General features: G+C 40.8%; 1 protein-coding gene and 1 long non-coding RNA gene across 2 annotated transcripts in view; both read left to right on the top strand.

Annotated features, from left to right (window-relative positions):
- TSPAN5 (tetraspanin 5) overlaps positions 1-18999 on the top strand; it is a 245544-nt gene that overhangs the window by 35905 nt on the left and 190640 nt on the right. The gene's annotated exons all lie outside the window — the stretch shown is intronic.
- LOC143974833 (uncharacterized) lies at positions 5326-9743 on the top strand. The gene is made up of 3 exons (XR_013272284.1): positions 5326-5877; positions 7517-7644; positions 7741-9743. It is a non-coding gene; the product is annotated as an uncharacterized LOC143974833 (long non-coding RNA).

Raw genomic sequence — 18999 nt, 5'->3', positions numbered from 1 at the left:
TGGAGCAGATGAGAAGCAGTCACCAAAAAATGATCACATAGTTAAAATGGAGCTCCACCCAAAAGCAGAAGCTCCGCTTTAAGGTTCCTCCCCCTGTTTGTGAAATGGAGCTTTTGGGGAGGAAGGGAGGTGCAAGTACCCGATTTTGACAGGTACCCGCTCCCCCTGGCCTGCAGAGAAGTGGATACATGGCTGGGGAAAGTAAAAGGGGGGCCTAAAAGTGATGTGGACAGGTGTGTGTGTGTGTTTTTTTTTACTTTTATTTCCTCTAGTAACACACTTCTTTTTAAGGATGAACTCACACACTAGTTCATAGATGGTAAACATGGATTTATACAAATAAGACACATTTAATTGCATGTATTGACATAAACTCTCATGAAGTTCATTCACTTATGAGTGTGCATACTGCACGTTCCTAAAAAAATCGCACAGAGGATTGCTTTTCTCTGACTGCAGACACTTGTCTCATACTGCTATAATTACCCATCTTTTTAATCTTCTCGTGATGTCACCACTAATGTCTAGCTGTGATTCATACTGCATTGTTTACTTTGTATTTCAAGCATGTTGGTACCCAAAAATTGTTGTGCCAACACACTGCCAGGGGACAAGTGGTTATAGCTAAGCCTTTCAGATTTAGTAAGAAAAAAAAAAAAGTTACCGTAGTAAATTTAACCTCCAAACACATTTATGATGCTAAGAGCAATCATATACTGTAATTCTTTGCAACCAATCATTGCTTGAATTTCAGCTTTAATTAATCTGCCTGTGCTAAAATGATGACTTCTGAATAATTACCTTACTTTATCATTGCTTTTACTCCATTATTAATCAAAAGGCATAGGTAAGTAAAATCCATGCGCTACCAATGTTAGCTTGGAAACCCTGCAAGTCAAAAAGTTCCCACAATTTACTTTTCGTCTAGGTTTATATATAGTAAATTGCTGCCATAGCCATCAGGCTAGTATTATGGCTTGTCCCAGGAGCGTACACCCTTTTCGTAGGAATGGAGATTACAGTGTGTGGGAAAAGCCTTTCTGGTAGCCTGTGGATCTGGGAGAACTGCTAATATACAAATTATATAATTGACAAAAAATTTTGAAATGAAAAACACTTCACATCCAAGTTGACTTAAAGCGGAGCTCCAGGAAAAATTACGTCACCAGCTAAAAATACTGTAGCTGCTGCTGCTGACTTTTAATATCAGGACACTTACCTGTCCATAAATCCAGCAGTGTCCTCACCTGAGCCTATTTTTCAATTAGCTCTCAGGTGCTGCCACCACTATCTCGGTTCAGGGAAACCAGCAGTGAAGCCTTGCGGTCCAATGTTGGTTCCCTACTGCACATGCACAAAGGGCGATGCACTTTGGGAATAGGCCGGCTTCTGGCTCAGTTTTTTGCTATGGTGAACTCAGCCGAAAGTGAGAGCGGGTCCAAACCAGAGGGGGGGGGGGGGCTTGGGGAGAATCAGATAAGCAGAACTTCCCTTTTTTGGGTGGAGCTCCGCTTTAAAGTGTTAAACCCAGGACCCTGCATTCGCTGTATCCGATCTCTCACAGTACACAGAACATGGAAATGCAATAATTTTAGTAAATATAAACTGCTATAATAATAATAAATCAACAGTATGTAGCAATCTTGTGATTTCTATCAGTGTCTGGCCGAGCACTGGTTAAAACGTGTAGGAGGAGTTTTCATTCTCCTCTACCTGTCCTATGAGGCTGCATGACCTCAGACTTTTGTCTGAACAGTGCCGATTGTCCCCCTGACGATCACATGCACCCCCCCCCCCCCCAAAAAAAAAAAACTCTAGCAGTACACACCAAACTGAGCATGTGCAGAGTGCCCTAGGGCTCTGTTCTATCAGCAGATGGAGTGGGGACAGTAGAAGAAGGGGAGGATCAGAGAAGACAGGTTCAAAGCTTTTTATACAATGCGCAGGATTAACTCTTTAGGTTCCATAGTGAGTATAACCAGCATGCTTTACTGCATATACAGACTGATTTTACTGATGTGGGTTTAGTATCCTTTTAAACTTATAGGGAAACAGCAGAAGCATTCTATGTCCGGCATCACTATTGACAGCCATGCTGAGGTGTACATATGGCCACACACAGCTCCTGTGTCAGTTATTCCCTTTGTGTGGTTGGTAAATGGAAGGGCACCACTCACCTAAAAAGGGATTTTTCAATAAATTTTTATTTTTTTTTGTCTTTTTTTTTAATTGTCCTAAGTAGATTTAGGCTTTAGATTATTAGAGGCCAAGAAGGTTTCCTTTTATCGGTCTTCTACATATAATATGTGATCATTGCTTAATGTTACTCAGCATACCTTTGATTAAATAGGGAGCGGATCTTCACCATTATGATTTTCATATTATTCCTGTGTAGGAATATGCCAGCACAGCAGATTCTAAATGCCGCTAGCATATTTCTTTACCATTATACAGCACATAAATTTGAAAGGGTTGTGTTCTTCTTGCATTAGTTAGGTGAATCCCACCACAATACAATAGCTGTTCTCCATATGTAGATAATCCAAGACTACAGGCAGTCTTTAAAAATCATTTTGGAAAGAGTTGAAGAGTACAAAGACCTGTGCACTGATTAGAATATGACAGATGTGTTGCCTAAGCAAAAACATTTTCATAAATGGTTGCATGCTTTTCTACAGAGAAATCGAGTCACAGCATCACATTGTACAGCTGGTTTTACCATTGTGAGAGTATTGTATTCAATAAATCCAGATGTCTTTGGTGCAGCATTAAAGGCTGAGGGTAGAGATGCAAATGATTTGTGGATTGAAAAGGTGCCATCACAAACTTAATACTAACTTTTTCCATGCATGGAGTGCTGTGACCACAACAGGCATTGCTGAGTGTTGGTATTTTGATTGGGTGGATTAGAAGGTTTGTCCAGTTTTCTGTCATTGTTTACCACTTCTACATGTTGGTCTGTCCAGTACACCTTTTAAATAGGCTTCCCCCCTTCAGTCTATTATGAGTGCCATCAGGCGACCTTCTCAAGGGGATGTCCAATGTCCTCCAATGGAGAAACACATTAGGGGGTGGAGTTCTACAGGAGGTGGAGAGCAAGTAGCTGTGTTGTGCTCCTGCAAAGGACTTTGCTTGTTCTCTGGGGTACCACTAAGGCTGAATTTATTCTGCTCTACTTTTAAAAAAAGATTGAGGTTGCACTTATTCAAATACATGTAAACCGTATTGACCTAGGTGCGCTTCTACTCTATTTTATGTGCTTGTCATCGGCTGATCTCATGGACTTGAAGAGAATACCTGTTAGAAGTCTGCAGCCAAAATATCAGTAATGATGCGTTTTGGAATCTTAAAAGAGAAGTTTGGCCAAAGCTTCTTTAGCCATACTTCTGTTGTAGGACACAGGAGTGCACTTACATTTGCACTCCTGTGACCCAGAATCAGTCAGCAGTGGGCTAAAACCCGCTGTTGGCTGACATTACAAAGCTGCTCCGGTCTCTGGATATATCCTGACAACAATGTCAGCTTCTCAGCCAATCCTGTCCCCTCTCCTGCCTGGTGCCCCTGTGAGTGCTGGAGAGGCAGAGCAAAGAGCAGTGACTGGCAGTCACTGCTCTCTGCTCAGAAGCAGATGGAGAACTGAGCGCCCAGTGGTCATGTGTTATGGCTGGTACCATAGCTGGTCAAATGTGCAGCACCATGACAACCGCAGATCCAAATAGAGGAAGAAAATGATCAAATTAGTTGTTTTGCAAGTATATCTATGTGCATGGTTAGACTATTCATTTTTAATTTTGCCCCAGCAGGAGATATGACAACTCTGAAAGAGGAACTCATGACAACCCTGTCTTCTTGTTATTTTCAGATTAATGTTAATTTCCTGGGAGTGCTGGGTTTATCCTATACATGGACAGGACATATTAGGAGATTGGGCCTGGTTGTGGGGTGTGTGGATAGCTTCAGAAAGTGGAACCTTTTGTGAAGAACATCTGAAAAGAGGTTAAGTGATCAGTTGTTTTTTGTTGAAAGTGAAGCCGATCAGAGGTAGCCTATGCTACATAGATTATGCTAATAGCCACACTAATATAGTGACAAGACTGAAAGAGCTTTGTAAGCGTCCTTTATAGGATGGTATTGGAATTTGTGTCACCAACTGGATAAGCCTCCGTTACTGATTTTTGTTTAGAGCTGGAAGTAGAAGCTGCAAATTTCACTCAGTAATGTTGTCTGCAATATATAAATCACATTAACCTGAAGGAAGTCCTAAAGAAAGCCCTAAGACAGGGTTTTACAAATTCTGAGCTATTAATTATATTCTGATGAAATGGTAAAGAAGAATTTGATAGGGTAAAATATTGTGGGACTCCTGCATAGAGCTACACAACTGTAAAACCCAGCTAATGTCAAGTAGTATTGCAGAAGTACATAGTTTAAGGCTATATTAATAAGCATCCAGATTAATTTACATTATATAATAATCAACCAACTCCTGTGCACACCTATAGATCTGTTAAGCAGCCTGCAAATGCAGATCTGCAGGATGCATCCTTTTAGTGCTGGATACAGGGAAATGCATCACTAGTACAATGAGGAAGGGATTTCCAGGCAAAGGAACAGAGTCTCTTACTAACCTACCCCCCAATTTAGTTACATCTTACTCCAGTGGCAGACTGGCCTATAGGGGCCAGATTATGTGGCTGTAAAAAATTCCTGGGGGTGGGTGTCTGTCATTTTTAGCTGAAATTGTACCCATCACTTCCATGTCAATGGCATGCCTGCTGCTGTGCACTGATCATTCCACCAGGGCCCCTAGCTATTTCATACCAATCAAGTCTATCAATGCAGATCATCTTCAGAAAGATACTAACTTGAATGATGGTTGCCACTGCAACCCATCTTTCATGCACTGTGCCTTTGACCTGTATTGCTAGGTAGCAATGATGGTACGATCAGAAGAAAGGACCAATGTTGGACCACATCCCATCAGCACTTTCTGCAGCCACGCAGATACTCTCTGGGAGATTCAGAGGAACACACTGCTTGGCTGTCTGACCTAGGTGTCCAGGAAGGAAGAAACACAGAAGAGATACACAGCATCCACTTGACCATCATCTTCAGTAAGTGAACAAAGAAGAGCTAAGCTGAATAATTGACTAACTAAAATGAATTATCAGTGTCCTGTTGGGGCACAGTGAGTGGTGGTATAATTGTTTGGGTGGTCTGCTGTTTGGTTTGCCTGGATTTGTTTGGGAGCTCCCGGCTGCCATCTAGCAAGTAAACCAGAAAGCCTAAACTAATCTGAACAATTGACCAGACTAGAAATTAATTTTGTAATTTATTTATTCACTTTATTCACTTGCACTGCATGGGCCTTTTATAAAATGGCCTTTTATACCCACACAGCAAGGCACTGCAATAATCTCAAGCATGTGGGAAGGAACGGAGAGCTCCCATTGGTGACTGAATGTTATTTATAAGCACAGGCCCAATGGAGCCACAGGGAGTGCAAATCTCTAAAGAATTAAAACTAACATTTGCAAATTTACATGTTAATTTGACTAAAGTTCAATAATTTAACTGTACTTTGATCTTTTTTATGTATGTAAATCTTGTATTGAATGTAATGTAATTTGACCCCCTAGGTATTACAACCTTAACACAATGCTATCCTCTAGCCAGCCTAACAGCACTGGCCTATTCCTGGAGATATCCGCAAATAAGCACTGAACAAGTAAGACGTAACACAGCAATGTTCTAAAGCAGCATTGCCAAGCAAACAACATATACCAAGTAAGATGCACCACAGGGATTTCCTCCAGCAGCGGTGTCCCATTCCTGATGCCATGTCAGCAATTGCCAATAAGGTTATAGCACAGAGAGGTAAGCATAGCATTTTTTCTTAAATGGAAGCCAAACTTTGTCCATACCTCTACATCTACTTATGTTTAAAAATGTTTTTTTTTTTTTTCTTCTAAAAGGCTGATTGCCACTACGACACCCTGTTACAAATTATTATGCAAATTCTATTTCAATTTCACAAAGATTAAATATTTTGTTTTTCAGTTTAACTCATGGATGGCATTGTTTTTCAGGGCTCTGTTTTCAGTGATCAAAAATCTCAGACACCTATGATAATTAGATTGCCAGGTAAGTCCAATTAAAAGGAAAAACTACTAAAGGAGGGGGTTCCACATTATTAAGCAGAGCACCATTTTCAAGCAATATGGGGAAGAAAAAAGGATCTCTCTGTTGCCGAAAAGAGTGAAATAGTTCAATGCCTTGGACAAGGTATGAAAACATTAGATATTTCACCAAAAACTTAAGCGTAATCATCGCACTATTAAGAGTATTGTGGCTGATTCAGAGCACAACGGGTTTTGTGCAGATAAAGGCACATTGAGGAAGATTTCTGCCAGATCCATGCATCGGATCAAGAGAGCAGCTGCTAAAGCACCATTACATAGCAGCAAACAGATATTTGAAGCTGCTGGTGCCTCTGGAGTCCCACAGACATCAAGGTGTAGAGTACTCCAGAGTCTTACAACTGTGCATAAACCTTCAATTCAGCCACCACTAACCAATGCTCACAAGCAGAAATATGGCTGCATTGGGCAGAAAAATACATGAAGACTAATTTTCAAACAGTCCTGTTCACTGATGAGTGTCGTGCAACCCTGGATGGTCCAGATGGATGGAGTAGTGGGTGGTTGGTGGACGGCCACCCTGTTCCAACAAGGCTGCAACATCAGCAAGGTGGTGGTGGAGTCATGTTTTGGGCCAGGATCATGGGAAAAAAGCTGGTCGGCCCCTTTAGGGTCCCAGAAGGTGTAGAGATGACCTCTGCAAAGTATGTGGAGTTCTTGACTGACCGCTTCCTTCCCATGGTACAGAAGGAAGAACTATGCATTCTATAATAAAATCATCTTCATGCATGACAATGCACCATCTCTTGCAGCAAAGAATACCTCTGCATCAGTGGCTGCTATGGGGATAAAAGGAGAGAAAGTCATGGTGTGGCCTCCATCCTCCCCTGACCTCAATCCTATTGAGAACCTTTGAAGCATCCTCAAGCAAAAGATCTATGAGGGAGGCAGTTTAAACCCAAGCAGCAGCTATGGGAGGCTATTCTGACATCTTGCAAACAAATTCAAGCAGAAACTGTCCAACAACTCACAAGTTCAATGGATGCAAGACTTGTGAAGCTGCTATCGAATAAGGGGTCCCATGTTAAAATGTAACGTGACCTGTTAAAATGTTCAAAGTTTGATTGAAATAGCTTTTGATTTCAGTAAATATGCTGCAAACACAACAAATGACAATTTTCAGTTCTTTACAACCTATAAAGTGTTTTAAAACGTACTGTGCGTAATAATTTGGAACAGTGCATTGTAAGTTTATTTTGAAAAAAATAAATAAAAATAAATGTTATTAGGAGGTTTGTTCAATAAAATTTGAATTGTACTCTTAATAGTTGATAACATGAGAACTATGCTGACTGTTGTTTACATCAATTATTTAGGTAAATGAGAAAAATATCATTGGCATAATAATTTGGAAAAGGGTGTAGTGCTATCAACAGGCGGTAAGCTATACAGAATACAGAGAAAAAGGCCTTCTCCATCTAACAGTCTTAAGGCCTAGTCTGAGGTAAGTACCAACATTTCCCAAAAACTTTTACTACCCTTGTACAAATACATGCTGCGGCGGCATTTCAATTAACAGTATTTTATGCAATGTTAATAGGTTGTGCCTACACCTTCTTCTAAATGAAAATCTTCCACAAGTCAGAAAATTAAACACCAGAAGTAAAAGATTGCAAAAAGTTATAGTGGGATCAGCTGCTGGTCAGTAAAAAGTACACATGCAAAAACAATCTACCATTTCCAACACTGTATAATCTGAAAAGTCACGTTTTTTCAGTGACCTGGGGATGAGATGACAAACACCATATTTTGCTCAGGGATACACTTTTAAACCTAACTGCAATGGAGGAATCAATTATCTCAAAGTGCCCTTCTGGAACATTTGGTTAATACTGCAATTGAAAGGCACTTACCTGAGAAGAAGCTCTCCAGAAGAAAAAATGCCTGGAGAATTGTCAGAGGATGAAACCTATTCTAACCCACTTGACTCTTTTTCAATATATTTTCTATGTACGTCTTCATCAGGTGACAACCAGACTGGAAGAAACATTCTCAAAAAATGAAAGTTAAAGTTAAATGCCACCCACCGGAAAGGTTTAACATTGGTAAAAAAAAAAAAAAAAAAAAAAAGGGAACCAAGCCCTCCTCAGAATCTCATTGATGGTGAAGCTGAGAATAAAAAACTTAGAGGATGGGAAATGTATAGCATGTAGAAGATTGAATTCTTGTTGCTGTAAGATTTTGAGTCACCACAACTTGCAGTATGCTACATAAACAAATCTTTTTTCTTTTTTTCAGTTTATCAATACATTTTTGCTCTTGCACGCACTCAAGTGGCATGTGAAAGATTTTTAAAGTAAACAAATGTAAAAAAAAAAAAAAAACTGCTTTAGGTCTCCAATTCAACAGTTTTTTATATATATAAAAAAATGCTTCTTTAAAGCTCAATTCAAAATACAGGCAATCACCACAATTCCATTGCACTCACCCCTTAGAGGGATAGGATGGTCCTGCAATATGTCAGCATTTCCAGCAACATGAACAGTAACAAAGCCGGTAATAACTACATCTTAAGGATATTTGAAAGAGGTTAAAGGTTGACATTTTAGTTGAAAATTTTGTGGGTACAGTTGAAGAGCACAATAGCTCACTAACCATTGTTAGTCTATAAAATGAATATCAACATTCTAAGGACTGGATACTACAAGGAATTGAGCTCTATACCATTGGTCATCATCCTTATAATACTTATTGACACTTGCTTGCATAATTACTGGTCATCCTCCACTTACTTAACAACACTTGAGCAGTTACTGCGTAAAATTTTATTTATCAGATGAGATCATTTGTCTGAGTAAAGTTGTACAGTTGTCTTCTAAATAAGACATGACTAATATCAACATTTTTAGGACTGTGTAATTTAACGTTTTCAGCTATGTACCATTGGTCATAATCCTCATCATACTTGGCAACAATTGCTTAACCAATTAATGTGTGTAGTTTTTAAGTTATGTGTTTCATTGCTGTTACATACATCATTAATGTTTTCACTGAGCAAAACTATGTAAAAATCCAACAAAATCATGTGTCTAAACACATTTGCATCATGTTATAAATACAATGCCAATTACAAATCTGTTCTGCTAATGCGGAACTCGTGGCACAATAAATTTCATTTAAATATATTCCCGATTAGCCTTTAAAGGATATACATTTTGTTTATGTGCACCAAATGTCTTTGCAAAGTTAGTTACAATCTTCTAAAAGTGGACATGACCTCATCATGTGCTGTACATAGCCTGTGCAAAAAAAGAGCAGTGGGAGGGATGCAGCAGGCACTACCCACTACAGGGTGCCTGCAGAAAGTTGCAGGAGTGGGTAGCTGCAAGACCAGTCACCTTGCACAAGGAGAGAGAGAAGCAGTGGCCAGTCTTTATTACCGGAAACCCCTGCACAAGGCAATGTTTCACGCTGGATTACTGCATATCTGGACAAAAGCCATAAAGCACACTAAGGAAGAATGCACATGCATCTTGTCCATTGTATTTAGATAATATTTGCTTATCCTAGCTGTGGCATCATTAATAAAGAATTGGATTAAGACTGTAGTTGTGTTGTGTTGAAAACTTTGATAAATTGGCAAAAGAGAGCCCCAGATCTGAAATCCCCCTCTGGACCCCTAAGTCTTAGTTCGCTCCTGCATTATTGCCCCACTGATCTGTTCCTCTTCAGGCGCCATCACACATACCCAGTACCTCCAAGTATGAGGAAGCATGTAGCATCCTCCCAGGATGCATTTCTCGGTCCTAGACAATGCTCTCAAAGCTAAATGTTTTATTCATGTATTTTTATTGCTAGTAACAGGACAAAGAAGTCTGTCATTAATATTAGATTAGAACAGTATGTGTTTGACTTGTACTTCTGCTTCAGTAATCATTTCAGGGTTTTAGTTCTCTAATGTTAATAAATACAGACGTGATATTCCAGAGTCAGAATGTCCTAGTTTCTGTAAGTAGGAACAGCACAGCTTGAATTATATCTCCTTTTTACAACAACCAAACTTTGATTCAAAGAAAGGAAATGGCCACCAAGGGTAACAAGTTGTCCGGTATCTACCCAGACATATCACATCTTCCCCTGGGTCCTACATGATGAATGTTTTGGTGACAGGTTCTCTTTAATGAGACATCCGTGGTCTGAAATAACCCTAATGTCTCACCTGTCCTCCAGTGAAGCTAATGGCATGCGGATAGCACTCCATTGGCTTCTTCCCTGGCCATACTGGCTAGGGAAAATGACATCAGGACCCGGAAGTGACGTAGAGAGACATCTCCCCCAGGTCAATAGCAGGAAAGGGGAAAATCAGCGTACATTTATTTGCTGATTTTCCTCCCCTCTACCTGGAAACACTTGCCATGCTTGTTCCAGGGTCGCTAATGGGCATGCGGAGCCCAGAAGACATGGTGGGCGAATGCACGTGGGGGGGTGGAACCGATCCATATCGGGCGTTTGAAAGCAGGTTGGCTTGTCAGACTTGCACACACTCCCAGTGGCTGCACCTGTTGGGAGTGTGTGTGATTTCCCCCGCCTAAATATGGTGGTGGCAGTAGTAGGGTTAGACCAATTTAATGTCATGTAGCTTTTTTGCTTTAAAGGAAATGTGTAGTGGTTTTGTAGGTATTTTCCTAGGACCAGAAAACAAAACGAAAAAATATATACTATGTATTTGTCACTTAAAGCGGTTGTAGAGTCAAATTTTTAACTGTGACCTACAGGTAAGCCTATAATAAAGCTTACCTGTAGGTAAAAATAATTTCTCCTAATGCCGCGTACACACGGGCAGACTGTATGGCGTACTTAGTTCGTCATACAATCCGACGGACAGTCCGTTGTACTTTTGACTGAACGGACTTGACCACACACGGATACCCAAACAGTCCGTCGAAAGCTTGCGCGATGACGTGTACAGCACGTACGACGGGACTAGAAATAGGAAGTCCAATACACAGCAAAGCACCCTTCCGCCGTGTAAATCCTTTCTGGGCATGCGCCATTCTTAGTCCGTCGAACTAGCCTACTGACGAGCGGATTGTCCGCTGAAACCAAAGTACGACGGACAGAATTTAGAAAAATCCAAAATACTTAGTACGCCAGACTGCACGCTGAAAAAGTCCGCTGAAGCCCACACACGAGCGGACTGTCCGCTGAAATGTGTTTCGACGGACTAAGTACGCCATACGTGTGTACGCGGCATAAACCTGAACGGTTTAGGAGATATTCCCCTCGCAATGAGCCGTTGACTTCAGTGGCGCATGCACATCGGGGATTCTCAGCTGAAAGTCCAGCAGACGCCAGACCTTGCCGGGAAGAGAACTCCTGAGCGCATGTGCGGGAGTGACTACATTGCGACTCCGGCCACTCACAGCACCGGAGCCGCAATATCCGGAAGACACTCCGAGGGAACATGTCAGCTGCCTCGTCCTAAGGTATTTCATAATGAGCTAGTATGCAGCGCAAAAACAAAAAAAGTCAGGGGGTTTACTCCCGCTTTAAACATTAAAATTTTCTTAGGATTTTTTATTTTAGCCGGTCAGCATGTGGAGCGTAACCACTTAAGGGCCAGAAGGATTAGCCGCTTTAACTGATAATTGCGTGGTCGTGCAACGCTGTACCCAAACATCCTTTTCCCACAAATAGAGCTTTCTTTTGGTGGTATTTGATCACCTCTGTGGTTTTTATTTTTTGCTCTATAAACAAGAAATAGTGTACATTTTTTTAAAAATATATATTTTTTACTATAATCCAATAAAAAAAAAAATGTAAGTATTTTAATGTAAAAAAAAAAATGTATAAGCTGTGGGCACTGGGGGGCTGAAGAACTATTTTCATATTACTGGGTTTAGTAATAATTTCAAGGCTTCTTTTCAAGTTTTGCAGTTTTTTGTTGTATAAAAATAGTTTTAGAACACTTGGTAGCTGTATTTGTGCAAGTCGGAGCAATGACCCATTCCCCTCTCACTCCCACTTTCTTTCTCTCAGGCCTCAAATGTATGAGCATAACGATGTGTATATACTCATGCGAAAGCCATCTTCTCCTGTGTGGGATGCTTATATGTCCCTTGCAGCCGCATTCAGGCAGCCCATTCAGAACAATGACAGGCGGGCAGCTGCAGGAATCTCCAAGTGCATCCCCCAATGGACATCCACAGGGACAGATGCAGGGATCAGAGTGCAGACTAGTTTCTGATCTGTGCATGGGTCACACAAAGATGTGTGTTTGTTGATGTGTTTGGAGATCAATGCATCTGCCAACCATCATTGATTTGAACAGGCTGCTTGCATTTGGGTGCACGGAACCCTTGTGCATCCTGCATGGGTGTAGATGGCCCTTCGCACAGGTGTATGAATCTCATGAATTCCTCATGCTGCTCAAGATAGTTTCTGTGCATCACGTATCCTCGGTAATGTCTCTAGAGACTGCACAATTACGGGGCTTTCCTGTATGTTACCTTCAGGCACTTGACTCAGCATTGTGGTGCTTTCCAGTTTTTTTGTGCACTGTGGGGCTGATTCACTAAAATGGGAGAGTGCAAAATCTTGTGCAGCTGTGCATGGTAGCACATCAGCTTATAACTTCCGCTTATTCATTTAGGCTATGACAAACAGCCTGAAAGCTCATTGGTTTCTATGCAGAGCTGCAACAGATTTTGCACTCTCCAGTTTTAGTAAATCGACCACTGTGTTGGTAAACTGCAGATCACTTTCTACTTCCATAGGTTCACTATATGAGTAGGCCATGTTGGCCAAGCATCAGGAGCTACTTAGTTTATTAGATCCATTTGGTACCATTACTACTAACGTATAGGAAGGTGGAGTGTTGCTTGTGTACACTCTGCACTTTTGTTCCCATCATTTAGCACCTTCCTGCCACCACACCTTATCATAGAGACATGCGGATTCACCATAGTTAGTTCTTGCTGCTGCCTACAGTGACCTACTCACCACCTGCCATATGAACCCCTCCTGCTTTCAGCAGTAATTTCATGAGTACTCAAGGTTTTACCCTGTATTGGTGCTAGGTTGCCCTTGCCTAAAGTGCAACATCTACCCCAAACACACGAGAAGTAGTTTTACTGTATTGGTTCCCTCCGGCTCACAATCCCCTAACATTTCCAGGGTGGCCTATAGTGATCACTCTCAAGGGCCTGATGCTGACAGTTTTGAGCAATGTCTCCTGCTCGAGTCCCTTTGTTTTTCAAAGTTTTCTTGGCTCTGCCAGGTGTGAACCCCATGAGGACTTCTCCACAGTTATGCAGGATTTCATAGGCCAAACTGCAATTTTAACTGTTCCTTAGAGGAAGAGATTGTCCCTAAGGAGTCACAGACAGGTTCCCAGACTGAGAGAGATCATTTTGGCTCCTACTGATGTGGTGCGTGTCAGCCTAAAACTGAAGAAGCAAGTCTGTAGCTTGTAGAAGTGTTGCTACCAGTCTGGGATTCTTAAGAGGCCCTAAGATTACTAAAGCTTTTTCTATGCACATGCTATTCCCAGATGTTCTGTACGCTAACAGGGAAACTACTGATAAACTGTTTACACTTCTACACATTTTGCAATTTGAGGAGGCCTTTATTAAGAACTGGGCTGTTTTTGCTTTTGATCCGGTAGTGTCCCGTTCTAAAAGTTTAGTCCAAAATTTTTTTTTTTACAAATCATCACAAAGGACATTACTTACATTCAATGAGAAGTGTCCCTTGTGCTGCTGGCTGTTGCCTTAATTGAAATTGAGTCCTCTACCACCCCCTTCCCCCCAACACCCCCCAATGATGATCTTTTGGTACTGTGGGGTTTAATACGAACTGAGGGACCTGTTGTAAACAGTTGTCGAGTGCTGACTGTCACCACCCTTCCACCTTTTTCATCTCTCCCTTCCCCTCTCCTCCTCTATTTATAGAACATGTGCTATAGTTCTATAAATTAAAAGTGCTCTATGAATGGAGGAAGAGGACCTTTCATTCATACGCCCATCCTACATTCATCGTTGATGGAAGCTATAACACAGCTTCTATGCATGAGCCGAGGGACGGAACAGGTTGGCATGGACTTAAGGGTTGGGTTCCACTCTCTTATCAAGGCATATTTTACTAGATCTGTGAGTGCTTTTTTATTTGGCATCCAGCAACTGTTTACCCATATTTGCGAGGCTACCACCTGTGCTTCTTTTCACACATTTGCTAAGTTTTACCGAATGGATGTGTAGCCCTCATCTGATGCCCACATAAGGTCCTTCCGGAGGCTCTTTGAGCTGTAGGAGGTATCAAGCTTTTCCTGTTTTCTTTCTTCTTCTTTTATAGTTGGGAGTTGGGCCTGTTAGCTTTTTTTTTTTTTTTTTTTTTAGCAGTGTAGCCCACCACATAGTTTGACTGCTTTCATACGTCCCAATTGTCTGAGCCCTATGTTCCTCAATGGACAAGACAAAAAATTGGATTTTTGGATCCACTATTAAAGTTATTTTCCTGCTGTTCATTGAGAGACACTCTCTGTGTTCATGGTCTTGCTCTCAGGCTTTCACAATGGAGGGGTAGGAGAGGCCCTTTGCTAAAAATATCACTAAAATGCCTGAAAAGTGCTCCAGTGTGAAAGGGGTCTTAATGTATTAGTAAATACACTAACAAACCTGAACTCCAGCTCACACTTAGTGTTACTAAACCCAGGACCCTGCATTCACTATATCTGGTCTCCCGCAGTACACAGAACATGGAATTGCAATTATTTTAACAAATATAAATGGCTAAATACCCAGTATATATAGCAGTCTTATGACTTCTATTAGTGTCTGATTAAATCTTGTAGGAGGAGTTTTCATTCTCTGACTGTCCTATGAGGCTGCATGACCCCTGACCCTCTGTCTGGACAGTGCTGATTGGCCATGTGTTGATCTCTTGCACCCTTTAAAAAAAACTCTCTAGCAATACACACCAAACTGAGCATGTGCAGAGTGCCTCTGAGGCTCTGTACTATCAGCAGATGGCTGATAGGATCAGAAGACAGGATCAAACAGCCTTTCTACACAATGCAGAGGATTAAGCCCTTAGTGAGTATAACGAGCATGCTTTACTACATATACAGACTGATTTTACTACTGCGGATTTAGTAACACTTAAAAAAAAGAAGTTATAGCAACAGTTTTTCTTTTGGGATAAAGATTTTACATAAATAAAAGCTGATCATTGTAAACAACAGACTTACTGGCTTGATCACCAAATGAAATCAAAGCAAGATCTCCTAATAAAGAAAATGAATGCAGCCATTAAGAATTGGTAAGCTGAAATAATATAATAAATGTTTACTTTTGGCTTTATTCCTGCTTTAAAGAGGAAGTAAACCCTGATGGGTTTACTTCCTCTTTCATTCCCTGCAAAGGCAAAGCATAATGGACTACTATGCATCGCATAGTAGCCCATTATGTGTCACTTACCTGACACAGGAGCCAGCGATGTCACCGCTGTCCCTTGTAGTCCGGCGCATCCATCTTTTCGGTGGGGTCTCGCAGCTCCGCCGCTGTCATTTGCGCGGCAGCTCCGTTGTTGGAAATGCCGCGCTCAGTGCGCCTCCGCGCCGCTGTCTACGGCGCATGCGCCGTAGACAGCGGTGCCTGTCTTCGGCCAAATATCTCCTAAACCGTACAGGTTTAAGAGATATTTCTTGGACCTACAGGTAAGCCTTAATCTAGGCTTACCTGTAGGTCAAAATGGTTTGTAAGGGTTTACAACCACTTTAAGGAAGGGTTAGTCATTTGAACAGAAGAGTGGAACTTTTAGCGAGTATTGCATTACTTTACATCAGGGGTCTCAAACTGACGGCCCTCCAGCTGTTGCAAAACTACAAGTCCCATGAGGCATTGCAAGGCTGACAGTTACAAGCATGACTCTCACAGGCAGAGGCATGACGGGACTTGTAGTTTTGCAACAGCTGAAGGGCCGCCAGGTTGAGACCCCTGCTATACAATGTCTGGCTCAGTGTTTCTCAACTCCAGTCCTCAAGTTGCCCCAACAGGTCATGTTTTCAGGCTTTCCATTATTTTGCACAGCTGATTTGATCAGTTTCACTGCCTTAGTAATTCCCACAGCCGTTTCATCTGAGGGAAATCCTGAAAACGTGACCTGTTGGAGCGACTTGAGGACTGGATTTAAGAAGCACTGGTCTGGCTTACTCGGAAGTGAATAGCTTTAGTATGAAGCAAAGGACAAGGAAATCTGTGGAACACTCAGCTTAGGAAGGCCTGGACAAAAAAAATCTTGGGTGGGGACATATTTTGGGCACTTGCAGAAATGAAATGCAGGTTTGGTATGGATGAGCTATTTATTACATGCTGTTAGGGAATGTCTATTAAAACATCATTGAGTTGACGTTCATTAATGTTTGGTATTCATTATTTTGCATGCAGGCATTGGAAACATGTTGTAAAGCTGGATCTTTTTGTCTGTGATTATTAGCAGATGTGTTTGTACAGGAAAAAAAAAAAAAGTTACATTTGCGAGGTAGAAGCTGATTTGTAGGATATGTTGGCACAGTTGGATGTGAGCACAAAACGTAATCCCTAAAGGACGGATTTGCCGCAGATCTTCCTGGCACAGATTAGATCCAGTTAATAAGTACTGCACATTCTGTACAATGTAGAGTACAGTGTAAAATGATGTGCAAACTGTCCTATTTGTTTCTCAGAACTATCTTTTTCATAATGTGGTATGGGAAGAAAGTTAATTAGATTATTGCTAACGAAGCAGATTTGCTTAAAAAAAAACAAGCAAAAAAAAATCTAATTTTTGATCCACTGGTTTGCGTGAAAGTAATTTTTTTTGGAACATCAAAATCGATTTGGTAAAATTTGGTTGCCATTTGTCAGGAGGGATCATTAATTTTCATGAAGTTGAAGCCAAATCAATTGTTATCTAATGTACTCTTGATTTGTTTCTGTTTTTTCAACTACAGTATGTAAGGCTGGATATACATTATACAATTTTCTTATTCAATTTACTTTAGATTTACCTTCAACTATGTAGTGCAAGGGCCTACTTGATTGCATACAAATTGAAAGTGTCTGGGTTTGACCTCATATTATACTGTGTGGTTTTGGTAAATCTAAAGGAAAATTGTATAATGTATGGCCAGCCTTAGTATGACCTTTATTATATAGATTTGGTACCCATTAATTGCACCAAATACAAGGCTATGTTTAGCATTCCTGCTGGCCTAGGCACATGGAAATGTCTCCTTCGCTAATGTCTCTTCCCCTTTTGTCACCAACCATATTAACCACTTGCCGTCCTGTGTTATAGCTGAAAGATGGCTACAGCACTGTCTTAAATTGTCAGGAGGAAGTACATGGATATCCTCCTATTCTCGTGATCACCAAGTCTGTGCGCTCTGGGATCGCCAAGTCCATACGCTCTGTGATCGCAGAGTCCGCAAGACCCAGCTGATCATAGATCAGGTAAAGGGCTAATCACAACAGGCTTTTTACCATGTGATCAGCTGACAGCTAATCACGGAAGTAAACAAATGGCGATTATCGTTTTTTGTTTTTCTTTCAGGCTATCAGCGTGAAGTAAAAAAAAAGCAGTGGCTTCTGTTACTGTTCTGTTGCTGCTAATCATTGACATCTATCAGCACCCACCAGTGCCACCTATCAGTGTCAAATCATCAGTGCTGCCTACCAGTGCCATCTAGCACTGCCTCCTGATCAGTGCCCACCAATGCTGCATCAGTGCCCATCATTGCAACCTATCTGTGCCCATCAGTGCGACCTCAATGACCTGTTTGCAAAATGTTATAACAAAATATGAAAAACATTTAGTTTTTTCAAACTCTTCTGTCTTTTTTTGTTTAGCAAAAAATAAAAACCCCAGTGGTGATTAACCCTTTCATGACTAAGGGTAAAACGAACCTTAATGCCTGAACTCAGTTTTGCCATTTTGACATGTGTTAGTTAAACTGTACATATCTTTACAACTGCTTAGTGTATCCAGGTGAATTATACCTTGTTTTTTTCAGGACACATTAGGCTTTCTTTTGGTGGTAAATTTTATTACATAACTCATACATTTAGTTTGTTATTAAAGGAAAACTACAGAAAAAGGTAAAAAAAATAACAGTTTTTACATTTTGGCTGTATATTTTTTGCTGCTATCATGACCCACCACCAAAAAACAACCCAAAATAACTTCTTCTATTACTTCTGTGAATAAATATGCCACATATGTGTGTGTCATATGTTGTTTGTACCCATAATTGGGCCCAGAAACCATAGTGCACATTTTGCCTTTAGGAGGGCAATTAATCCAAGTTAACATTTCAGGTACTATGAATTCATTACAGACACTTTGTGGTATCCAAATAATGGAATTACCCCTCAAATCCCTCCATTTTGCAATCAAGACCCCCTAAGGTATCTATCTAGGGGTAAATCTTGGGTTTTTAGCCTCTCAATTTTTATGGGAATAATTTTGAATTTGGTAGGCAAAAACATAAATTGCATTTTTTTCACAAATGTTTCAATTTAGCTATAAATTTTGTGCCATTACTTTGACCCACCACCAAAAATCAACCCAAAATATATTCTCCAACTTCTGATGTGCATGGGGATACTATATACATGTGCAAAATATGTTGCATTCAGAGAGGGAAATTCATCAATGTATACATTACAGGCACTCTTCAGTGTGATGCTACTTTTTAAAAGGATAAGTTCACCTTTTGTAACATGTTACACCCTCAATATGGGTGTAACATGTTACATCTGCCCCCATACCCCCCCGGTCCCCCCTTTTTGTGACCATGAGCAGGGGGAGAAAATCCCCT

Source organism: Lithobates pipiens, unplaced genomic scaffold (genome assembly GCF_037356315.1).
Source record: "Lithobates pipiens isolate NorthernLeopardFrog02 unplaced genomic scaffold, aLitPip1_a1.2 Scaffold_13, whole genome shotgun sequence".
In the NCBI taxonomy this organism is placed as follows: domain Eukaryota; kingdom Metazoa; phylum Chordata; class Amphibia; order Anura; family Ranidae; genus Lithobates; species Lithobates pipiens.
Note: the sequence above shows the minus strand (reverse complement) of the source record. Positions and strands in the feature narration are given on the sequence as shown.